Source organism: Loxodonta africana, chromosome X, assembly GCF_030014295.1.
Source record: "Loxodonta africana isolate mLoxAfr1 chromosome X, mLoxAfr1.hap2, whole genome shotgun sequence".
Taxonomy (NCBI): Eukaryota; Metazoa; Chordata; class Mammalia; order Proboscidea; family Elephantidae; genus Loxodonta; species Loxodonta africana.
This window is the reverse complement of record NC_087369.1, coordinates 141,361,251-141,372,845: the sequence shown is the minus strand read 5'-3', so window position 1 is coordinate 141,372,845 and position 11,595 is coordinate 141,361,251.

Here is an 11,595-nt window from a genome sequence, read left to right as displayed (position 1 = left end):
GCTTGATACGGTTTGTTAGTGTTTTGTTGAGGCTTTTTTGTATATGCATATTCATAACAAATACTGGTTTTCTTGTCTTATGACATCTTTGTCTGGTTTTGGTATAAGAGTAACACAGGTCTTCTAGAATGAGCTGGAAAGTGTTTCCTCCCCTAATTCTTGGATGAGTTCGTGAAGAATTTGTATTAATTCTTCTTTAAATGTTTGGTAGGATTCAGCAGAGAAGCCAGTTGGGCCTGGGCTTTTCTTCGTGGGTAATTTTTTGATTACTAAGTCTATCTCTTGACTTAAGTCTATCCCTTGACTTGTTATAGGTCTGTTCAGATTTTCTTTTTCTTCTTGAGTCAGTTTCTGTGGTTTGTGTCTTTCTAGGAATTTTTTCCGTTTCATCTGAGTCACCTGATTTCTTGCATTTCTTGTATCTAATTTCTTGTATTTCCTTATAATGCTTCTTATTTCTGTAAGGTTGGTAGTAACGTTTCCTTCTTCATTCCTGATTTTAATAATTATAGTCTTCCCTCTTTTTTTCCTTGGTCAGTCTAGCTAAAGATTTGTCAATTTTGTTGATCTTCTCAAAGAACCAACTTTTGGTTTCATGGAATTTCTCTGTTTTACTATTCTCTATTTCATTTATTTCCACTCTAATCTTTATTATTTTCTTCCTTTTCCTTGTGTTGGATTTAGTTTGCTCTTCTTTTTCTAGTTTGTTCTTAGAAGTGTTGAGTTTCAGTTTCTTTTGAAATATCCAAGTGGAGATGCCAGATAAGTAGTTGGTTACATGAGGCTGGACCTCAGAGGAGGGCTTTGGGCTGTAGGTGCAGATATGTAATATATTGAATATGGTTCTCAACATTTTTTTTAACAACCAGCGCAGAAATGCATTTCATATGGCCCTTTTTTTTTTTTCTATTTTAGTGACTTTTGAAAAAGTGGAAGGCACAGCACTAAAAGTAAAACTCAGTGAAGGTGATTCTGCAGCAGTGGCCTAATACACAGGCTCCCAGTGGTTTAACTTGATTAAAGAATAGAGCTTAGAGTAACTAGGAGAGTAGATGAACTGGATAACCCTTATCTGGGGTATCTAACATGAAGCCTGTGGACCCAGTACTACCTGCTTGACTTGGGAAAGGGGGAGGGACTATTTGTGTTGCCTACCATGGACTGCCAAAAGTACGAACAAATCTATCTTGGAAGAAGTACAACCAGAATGCTCCTTAGAAGCAAGGACAGCGAGACTACTCTCACATACTTTGGACGTGTTATCAGGAGGGATCAGTCCCTGGAGAAGGACATCATGCTTAGTAAAACAGAGGGTCAGCGAAAAAGAGGAAGCCCCTCAACAAGATGGATTGACACAGTGGCTGCAACGATGGGCTGAAGCATAACAGTGATTGTGAGGATGGTGCAGGACTGGGCAGTGTTTTGTTCAGTTGTACATGGGGTCGCTGAGTTGGAACCAACTCGTCTGCACCTAACAACAACAACTTAGATACTATTATTATCATTATCTGAACTTTACAGGGAAAGAAACTGAGGCACAAAGAGGTTAAGCATTTTGGCAAAGGTCACATAGCTAGCAAGAGCAATACCTGAGATTTAAACCCAGGGCATCTGATTCCAGAGTCCATACTTCTTGATGGCAACTCACATGAGTTAGTAGTTTCTAAGTAGCTAAAGGAGCCCTGGTGGCGCAGTAGTCAAGAGCTTGGCTGCTAACCAAAAGGTCTATCAGCCACTCTTGGAAACCCTATGGGTCAGTTCTACTCTGTCCTATAGGGTCACTATGAGTCAGAATCTACTCGAAGGCAAGGGGTTTGGCTTTTGGTATTTAAGTAGCTAAATGTAAGGACTTTGAAAAGTTCTAAACATGGAAAAGTTCACTTGGTACACATGGGACATCCTCGTTGAAAGGCAAACAAAATTTCAACAGTGTATTCAAGCCAAGAGAAATTTGGTGGGCCTAGCTGTCATTGCCTCATGCCCCAGGAGATGCTGTACCATGAATTTTGCAAGTCAGGCTCACTACATGATGTCATGGAGAAAGCAATAACGTTTATGAACTTTCTTTGTACTTATGCCTTTAACTACGACCAGTCTATGAGCTATTTGGAAGAGACTGATATCTAGTATGGATATTTACTAAGATGTCATCTCCAATCAAGGGCATTTAGAATAAAAGAGCCCCCTAATCCAATTTGTTAGATCTCCAGTGATTCGAAAGATTGTATTTTCTTATGGATGTGACAAGACATCTGAGCACATTGAACTGGAAACTGCAGGGAACAAACAAAAGCTCTGTTGATTTGTTCAAGGAAACACAGCTTCCAACTGGACGTGTAGATTGGGCAGATGGTGACTGGAAACCACTCATCTTCTATGCTGAACTGTCCTGAGTTCAATGCATTCATGGATTTGGAAGAATGCTGTACTATATTTGGCGGAACATAAATCACAACTGTGTGAGGATCCTCTTCCCTGGGTGTGACAGACGGGTGCAGAGAAGAGTTTAGATCACAGGGTCCTGAGTACCCAGGACTGGAGGAAGGAGTCTCTCACCTGACGCTGAACATGCATAGCCAGGAATCTGCAAGCCAGAAAGACCAGAGCAATAACAGCAAGTTCAGAGCCAGCCTCTAGGCCTAAGCCATTCTTGGCAGGCTCCAGGGAAGGATGACTGTCCTGCCTTTCATGTAGCAGCCTTGATATGGTACAGAGGACCCAGTTGTGTTTAATGCACAATGATGGGATTTTTTTTAATATAGCAACTTTATTGAGTTGTAATTCATGTATTACACAATTCACCTGGTTCATGGGTTTTGATGAGTATGAACAGTGTTTTATTTTCATAAACACAAGACAATTTTGAATATATTTTCATGATTGCCTCGGGAGTACAGTGCTTCGGTTGTCATCAATTTTTTATTTTTTTTATACTCTGTGAACAAATTATCAAACATACTACCAGTGTGTGTCCACTTTCAACTCGGTGAACTGGATCCACCAAGAAGCACGCCATCCCTAGAATTTTGCAGGTGAAAACTATTGCAACCTCTCTGGCTCGAAGGTTGAGCCCTATATAAGATTACGGACTTCCTGGTGCAGCTGAAAGCATGTTCTCTTTCTTAAAACTGCTAAAATGAAAACTCCCATCAGGAGTCTGTCTCTGGGGTCAACATGAGACACCCAGGCTGAACAGCTCTTGCTGCCTCAGTTCATTTTGTTAAATGTCAGTGTTCTGATGTTATTATTGAATCAATCAAAACTGATCAGTGACCAATGGTAGGCCTATGAGTGTGCACTTTTGAGTGAGTAAAGTTGATTAAACTGTTTTTGAATGCTTTTGTATTACCATACCCACAATCCATATTGTTGAATAGCCAACAAGCCATGTTTCACCATAATTATCAATTTATGTGGCCTGTACATAGCTGAATCTCTAATTATGTGGCCTACAATGAAAAAAAAATGTGGGCACCCTGCCTTAAACAAACTCCTAAAATTTCAGTTCTCTTGGCTAGATTTGTGATCAGAATTACAAGACAGGCCATTCAAAGCTGTAATCTCTGACAACGGTTTAGAGAGCTAGTATTCTATCTCCATTGTTTATTGAGGGCTAATCCATTTGTTTTGGAAACCAATAGAGAAGGTGGTTGGGACAGCCTATATGAAATCTGAGAAGCTTAACGTCTGGTCTCACCTGAATGGAAGGTTGTAGGACCTCTCGTAGAGGTAGGCCATGAAGCTCTTTGCATGAAGCTCCTTCTAGGTCTTCCTCAGGAAGCAGCTTTGGCTCTTTGCCAACATGTCAAAAAGTGTTCCATTGAGTCCCTGAGCTCCATAATATGAAGTATGACATTATTCAGTCTCCTGTCATGCTCAGAAAAACCTTAATGCTATCCCAGCACATTGAAGAACGAAGGTTGAGTAGCTGAATCGAAAAGAAGAAATGATGAAGTAGAAGAGCTGAACAGAAGATTTCAAAGAGCAGCTCGAGAAGACAAAGTAAAGTATTATAATGACATGTGCAAAGACCTGGAGATAGAAACCCAAAGGGGAAGAACACATTGGACATTTCTCAAACTGAAAGAGCTTAAGAAAAAATTCAAGCCTCGGATTCCAATACTGAAGAATTCTACGGAGAACATATTAAATGATGCAGGAAGCATCAAAAGAAGATGGAAGGAATACACTGAGTCACTACACCAAAAAGAATTTGTTGATGTTCAACCATTTCAGGAGTTACCATATGAGCTGGAACCGATGGTACCGAAGGAAGAAATCCAAGCTGCACTGAAGGCACTGGTGAAAAACAAGGCTCCAGGAGTTGACAGAATACTAATTGAGATATTTCAACAAATGGATGCGGCACTGGAAGTGCTCACTCATCTATGCCAAGAATTTTGGAAGACAGCTTCTTGGCCAACTGACTGGAAGAGATCCATATTTATGCCTATTCCCCAAAAAAGGTGATTCAACTGAACGTGGAAATTATCAAACAATATCATTAATCTCACATGCAGGTAAAATTTTGCTGAAGATCATTCAGAAGCGGCTGCATCAGTATATCGACAGGGAACTGCCAGACATCCAAGCCAGATTCAGAAGAGGACCTGGAATGAGGGGTATCATTGCTGATGTCAGATGGATCCTGGCCGAAAGCAGAGAATACCAGAAGGATGTTTACCTGTGTTTTCTTTGCAATGCAAAGGGATTCGACTGTGTGGATCATAAGAAATTATGGATGACATTTAAAAAAATGGGAAATACATAGCACTTAACTGTGCTCATGAGGAACCTGTACATAGATGAAGAGGCAGTAGTTAGAACAGAACGAGGGGATACTGTGAGGTTTAGTGTCAGGAAAGGTGTGCTTCAGGGTTGTATCCTTTCACCATACCTATTCAATCTGTATGCTGAGCAAATAATTCGAAAAGCTGGACTATAAGAAGAAGAACGGGGCATCAGGATTGGAGGAAGACTCATTAACGATATGCATATGCAGATGACACAACCTTGCTTGCTGAAAGTGAAGAGGACTTGAAACACTTACTGATGAAGATCAAAGGCTACAGCCTTCAGTATGGATTGCACCTCAACATAAAGAAAACAAAAATTCTCACAACTGGACCAATGAGCAACATCATGATAAATGGAGAAAAGATTGAAGTTGTCGAGGATTTCATTTTACTTGGATCCACAATCAACACCCATGGAAGCAGCAGTCAAAAAATCAAATGACACGTTGTATTGGGTAAATCTGGTGCAAAAGACCTCTTTAAAGTGTTGAAAATCAAAGATGTCACCTTGAAGACTAAGGTGTGCCTGACCCAAGCCATATTGTTTTCAATCACCTCATATACATGTGAAAGCTGGACAATGAATAAGGAAGATTGAATAAGAATTGACGCCTTTGAATTGTGGTGTTGGCGAAGAATATTGAATATACCATGGACTGCCTAAAGAATGAACAAATTCTTGGAAGAGTTAAAACCAGAATGTTCCTTTGAAGCGAGGATGGCAAGACTACGTACGTCTCACATACTTTGGACATGTTATCAGGAGAGATCAGTCCCTGGAGAAGGACATTGTGCTTGGAAAAGTAGAGGGTCAGTGAAAAAGAGGAAGAGCTTCAATGAGATGTATTGACACAATGGCTGCAATAATGGGCTCAAACATTGCAACAATTGTGAGGGTGGCGCAGGACTGGGCAGTGTTTTCTTTCTGTCATATATTGGGTCACTATGGGTTGGAACCGACTCGACGGAACCTAACAACAACAACAACATCCCAGCACAGCGAAGGCCACATAGGATCCCTTTGAGGAGTGGGGTGCAACATACTGTATGAAAGCAAGCTTAGATAAAGGGTGTTTGTCCTGTCTGACAAGATCCCATCTGCACTTGAGGCAAGGGCATTTTTGCTTTGCTTACTTTAGAGGTCTCTTCAAAGGCCCCATGTCCCCTGTCTCTACAGGGGGAGCTAAAGGTTCTTATTTCTGGAACTTCCCCCCCTACCACCCCGTCCTCAACACACGCATCAGTGCTCATCCTTGGTTTTTTTTACTCTAGCTCAAGCTAATGAACCAGTGTCCCTTTGTTGAGTTCTGGTATTTCTCAACCCATTTCTGGTTACTTGTATTTTATTCGTAGATTCCATTTTGATAATTTGCTCACTTCTTTTGCCTATTTTACCCAACCAACTTCTATTGCCATTCAGGCCTCAGCTTAGCTATCACCACTAATGGAAAGCCTTACTTGGTTTTGTGAGTTTGAATTAGGTACCCATCCTCGAGGCTTCTCCAGAGCATCCCATTCTCCTCATCGCATAGCCTGCATGTGTCCCTCCCACCAACTCTCAGTTCCGTAACAGAACTTGTTTACTGCTACATCCCCAGTGTCATGTACAGTGCCCAGGATATAGATAGAAGGTGTTCTGCAAACTTTTATTGAACAAATGAATAAGCAAATTCATTCCACTGGCTTGACTCACGTCTTTAAGCCCTAGCTAGCTATATCCTTGACTTGGTCCCTCAGCTGGAGATTGACAGTATAGAATATCTGATTTTAAGTAACATGACTTCCCTATCAGTCTGTTTGGCTGAATTAGCTGAAAGTCAATATGCCCCCAGGTAACTGAAGTAATCAAACCTACTTTGTAAGGTTATTTAATACTGACCTATTTTTTTTTTATTGAATTACGGAAAATATATGCCAAAGTCAATGGTTAAAATTTTTTTCTTAATTAAAGTGGAATCATTACTTCTAGCAGGAGCAAAATACCAGGACTAATTATCTTTTGAGTTACCTCTTGGCAGGTGATGCTAAAACTGCGTCACCAGCATAGTGAATTGTCCCTGAGTGCCTATTTGCCATGGCAGGGGTAACATCTCTCCAGGTAATTGAAAAGCAGATTCAAATCATTACAGTAGAAATTTTAAAAGAAGGGGAATGCTTTGTTTAAGATACTCCTCTGGTCCCACCCCCCTCTGGAGCAAGAGAGAATGAAGAAAACCAAAGACACAAGGAAAAGATTAGTCCAAAGGACTAGTGGACCGCAACTACCACAGCTTCCACCAGACTGAGTCCAGCACAACTAGATGGTGCCTGACTACCACCACTGACTGCTCTGACAGGGATCACAATAGAGAGTCCCGGACAGGGCTGGAGAAAAATGTAGAACAAAATTCTAACTCACAAAAAAAAGACCAGACTTGCTGGCCTGACAGAGACTGGAGAAACCCTGGGAGTATGGCCCCTGGCCTCCCTTTTAACTCAGTACCGAATTCACTCCTGAGGTTCAGCCTTCAGCCAAAATTTAGACAGGCCCATAAAACAAAACAAGACCAAAGGGGCACACCAGCCCAGGGGCAAGGACAAGAAGGCATGGGGGGACAGAAAGCTGGGAATTGGGAACCCAAGGTTGAGAAGGGGAGAGTGTTAACATGTCGTGGGATTGGTAACCAATGTCACAAAACAATATATGTATTAATTGTTTAATGAGAAACTCATTTGCTCTGTAAACCTCCAGCTAAAGAACAATAAAAAAGAAAAAAATTAAAGAAGGGGCATGCTCATTGCCAAGTGTTTTCTGTCCTACTATGATATTTGAAATAATTATTCAAAAAGATGAGGTTAGGAGTGTTAACTGCCTACCAAGAGACCTCACAGAATGATAGTACCTTGGTGAGTTTACTAAAGTCCATGTCTAGTCTTCCTCTTTGCAATTTAAAACACCTCAGCCTTAGGAGAGCTAATCCACGTTAGCCAACTTCACATTATTCAAAGAAGAACACTAATTTAGTAATTTACAATGAAAAGCAGAACACCAAGGGCCAAAATCATAAAGGGAAATATTGGTAGATTTGATTGTATAAATATATTTTTTAATTTTTGGTGAAAATATACATAATAAAACATACACCCTTTCAACATTTTCTACATGTACAGTTCAATGACATTGGTTACATTCTTCTCATTGTGTCACCATTCTCGTTATCTCTGCTCATATTTTTTCATCACCATTAACTTAGACTTTCTGTCCTCTAAACTTCTTTTCTGTGTTTTAGAGTTACTGTTGTCAAATTGGAGCCCTGGTGGTGCAGTGGTTAAGAGCTACAGTTGCTAACCAAAAGTTTGGCAGTTCGGATCCACCAGCTGCTCTTTGGAAACATTATGGGGCAGTTATACTCTGCCCTATAGGGTAGCTATGAGTTGGAATCAACTCAACGGCAATGGGTTTTGGTTGTCAAATTGATTTCATATAGATAACTCACTGTTCAAGGTGAACATTCTTTATGTTGAGCTTACCTGTTGTTCAGTTTAAGGATGATTTCATGAAATAGTTCAGGTTCAAAGCTTAAAGATTATCCCAGGGTAATAGATTTGGGGGTTTCCCCAGCACTAATGGCTTCAGTAAGTCTCGTTTCTGTAAGAATTTGAAATTCTGTTCCACATTTTTCCTCTTTTTGATCAGGATCCATCTATTGGGTCCTTGATCAAAATGTTCAGTAATGGTAGCCGGACACCTTCCCGTTCTTCCGCTCTCATGGCAATGGAGGTAGTAGTTCAGGGAGGTAATTAAACCTGCAGTCCATTTTCTTTGTTTCCTGGATCTCCTTCCTTTGCTGTTCCAGGCGAATTGAGACTAATTGTTGTATCTTAGATGGCTGCTTTTAAGACTCCAGGCACTATTCACCAAACTAGGAGGTAGAACAGAGACTCTAGACTGTATAAATGTTTTAAACTTCTTTACGCACAAAATCCACCAGAAATAAAATTACTGACAAAAGATTAATATCCATACTACATAAAAAGTTCATATGAATTAACAAGAAAAAGATGTTTAAATATGACATTATGTGGACCCCTTTCCTTTCCCTTCCCCTTCCCTCCCTTCTCATCTCTTCTTCTTTCCTCTCTTCCTAAGTAAATTCATTCATTTCATGGCTTTAAATACCACCTATATATCGACGACTTCTAGATTTATATATCCAGCCCTGGATTCTCATTTGAGCTCCAGTTGCCTGCTTGACATTTTCCCCTTCAATGTCCCAAAAGCATGTCAAACTCAACATATTCCAAACTGGAGCCAAGGACTTTCTTCCTCTTCCCCAAACCAGAGGTTCTCCAGTGTTTCCCATATCAATAAAATGCACCAGCATATAAGCCAGAAACCTAGAAGTCATCCTTGGCATCTTTTTCCTCCCCATCTGAATTGTCTTTACCTTCTAAATGTCTCCCAAATAAGTTCTCTTCATCTCCATGTCTACTTCTACCACCCTAGTACAAGCCTCCATGATCTCTCACCTAGACAACTGCAATAGCCTCCTAACTGGAATTCCTGCTTCCCCTCTTTCCCTTCAATCCACTCTCCACGCTAAAGTCAAGGGAACTTTTGAAAATACAAATATGGTCATGTCACTCTCCGGTCCTCAACCCCTCAGTGGATTCCTACTGCCCTCAGGATAAAAATAAACTCCTCACAGTGGCCTAGGGCTCTGCCTGATCTTGCCCCTCCCTGCCCACCTCTCTAGCCTCAATCCGTAAGACTCTGGTCCCTCTTCATTCCAGCGACACTAGGCTTCTTTCTGTTTCTTGAACAGAGAGCGTCACTCATGCTCCTCACTTTGCCTGGAATGCTCTTCCCACTCTCATCCTCCTTGCTGACTCCTACTTAGTCTTCAGATCTCAATTCAAACATCACTTCTTCTGTGAAGCCTCCTATACTGACACGCTAGACTAAGTCTGCCTCCCCCATTATAGGCTCCATAAATATCTCCCTCATTGCTTTTATTACAGTTGTATTTTTGCATTTATGGGTGTGATTATTTGATTATTGTCTGTCTTCCCTACTAGCTGGAAAGCTCCATGAAGGCAGGGACCAAGTCTGTTTTTACTCACCGTTGATCTCCAGCACCTGGTCCGAGGCTTGACACACAGTAGGTAACTCAACTAATATTTGTTGTATTATTGAATCACTTAGTGATCTTCGTATATAGGAAATACTTACAACTTTGCCAGCCAGTATTTCTCCTTTTGTCACGGCTCCCAGAAAGCTAGGAAGCATATTTAAAGCTTAACTACAGCAACTGTATCAACCCACTAGAAATAGCACATTTAAATTCTCTCTTTTTATTTGATCCTGATATTCTATTCCTTGTTTATTAGCCTACACAATCTGTTTTGAAATAGGATGGCTGTGTGTGTGTGTGTGCGTGCATGTGCACGGCCGCACATGTGTGTGCAGGTGTATAAGTGCAAAGATAAATAAATGCAAAGTGGTGAGAGATTGATTTAAAGTGGAGACCTTATCTTAGTCAATTATTTGCTAATGGTGGTGATAGTGAAGCCAGCATCTCAGCAGGTTGTCATTCCCATCTTTGTCTATCTCTGTGTCTTCTTATTTCAATCCTCCCACAATCCTGGTGACTTTTCTATGGAGAATTGTAAGACTACTGGTTAGAGACCTTGTTTCACTAGGTGTGTACCATTTCTATCCATACTGAAGAGTGTAGTCTTTGATCTTCATTGGTAAGTGCTTCAAGCCCTCTTCACTTTCAGGAAGCCAGGTTGTGTCATCTGCATATCACTAGTTGTTAATGAGTCTTCATCCAATCCTGATGCCACCTTGTTCTTCATATTACCCAGCTTCTTAGATTATTTGCTCAGCATACAGATTAAATAAATGTGGTGGAAGGATACAACCCTGACGCACACCTTTCCTGACCTTAAACCACGCAGTGTCCCCTTGTTTTGTTTGAATGACTGCCTTTTGGTCTAGGTACAGATTCCAGAAGAGCACAATTGAGTGTCCTGGAATTCCCATTCTTTGTAATGTTATCCATAATTTGTTATGATCCACACAGTCGAATGCCTTTGCATAGTCAATAAAACACAGGTAAACATCTTTCTGGTGTTTTCTGCTTTCTGCCAAGATCATCTGACATCAGCAAAGATATCCCTTGTTGCATGTCCTCTTCTGAATCAGGCTTGAATTTCTGGCAGTTCCCTGTTGATGTACTGTTGCAACCATTTTTGAATGATCTTCAGCAAAATTTTACTTGCATGTGATATTAATGATATTGTTTGATAATTTCTGCATTCCATTGGATCACCTTTCTTTGATACGGTTATCCATAATGTTTTCACTGGCCAATCTTTTTTGGAAGTAGATCGCCAGGTCCTTCTTCCTAGTCTGTCTTAGTGTGGAAGCTTTGCTGAAACCTGTCTGCCATTCATGCAGTGGTTCTCCAGCTTTGATGTGCCTGAGTACCTGGAGAACCTGTTAAACCAAAACCAGTTGCTGTTGAGTCGACCCCAGCTCATGGGACCCCATGTGTGCCAGAGTAGAACTGTGCTCTATAGGATTTTCGATGGCTGATTTTTTTTTAAAGTGGGTGGCCAGGCCTTTCTTCCAAGGTGCCCCTGGGTGAACTTGAACCTTCAACCTTTCAGTTAAACAATCGTACCACCCAGGGACTCTGGAGAGCTTGTTACAAACCCGTATTTCTTTTCCAATACAGAGATCCTGATTCAGCAGGCCCAAGGCGGGGTCTAGGCCTCTGCATCTGTAAGAAGCACTACAGGTGACTCTGAT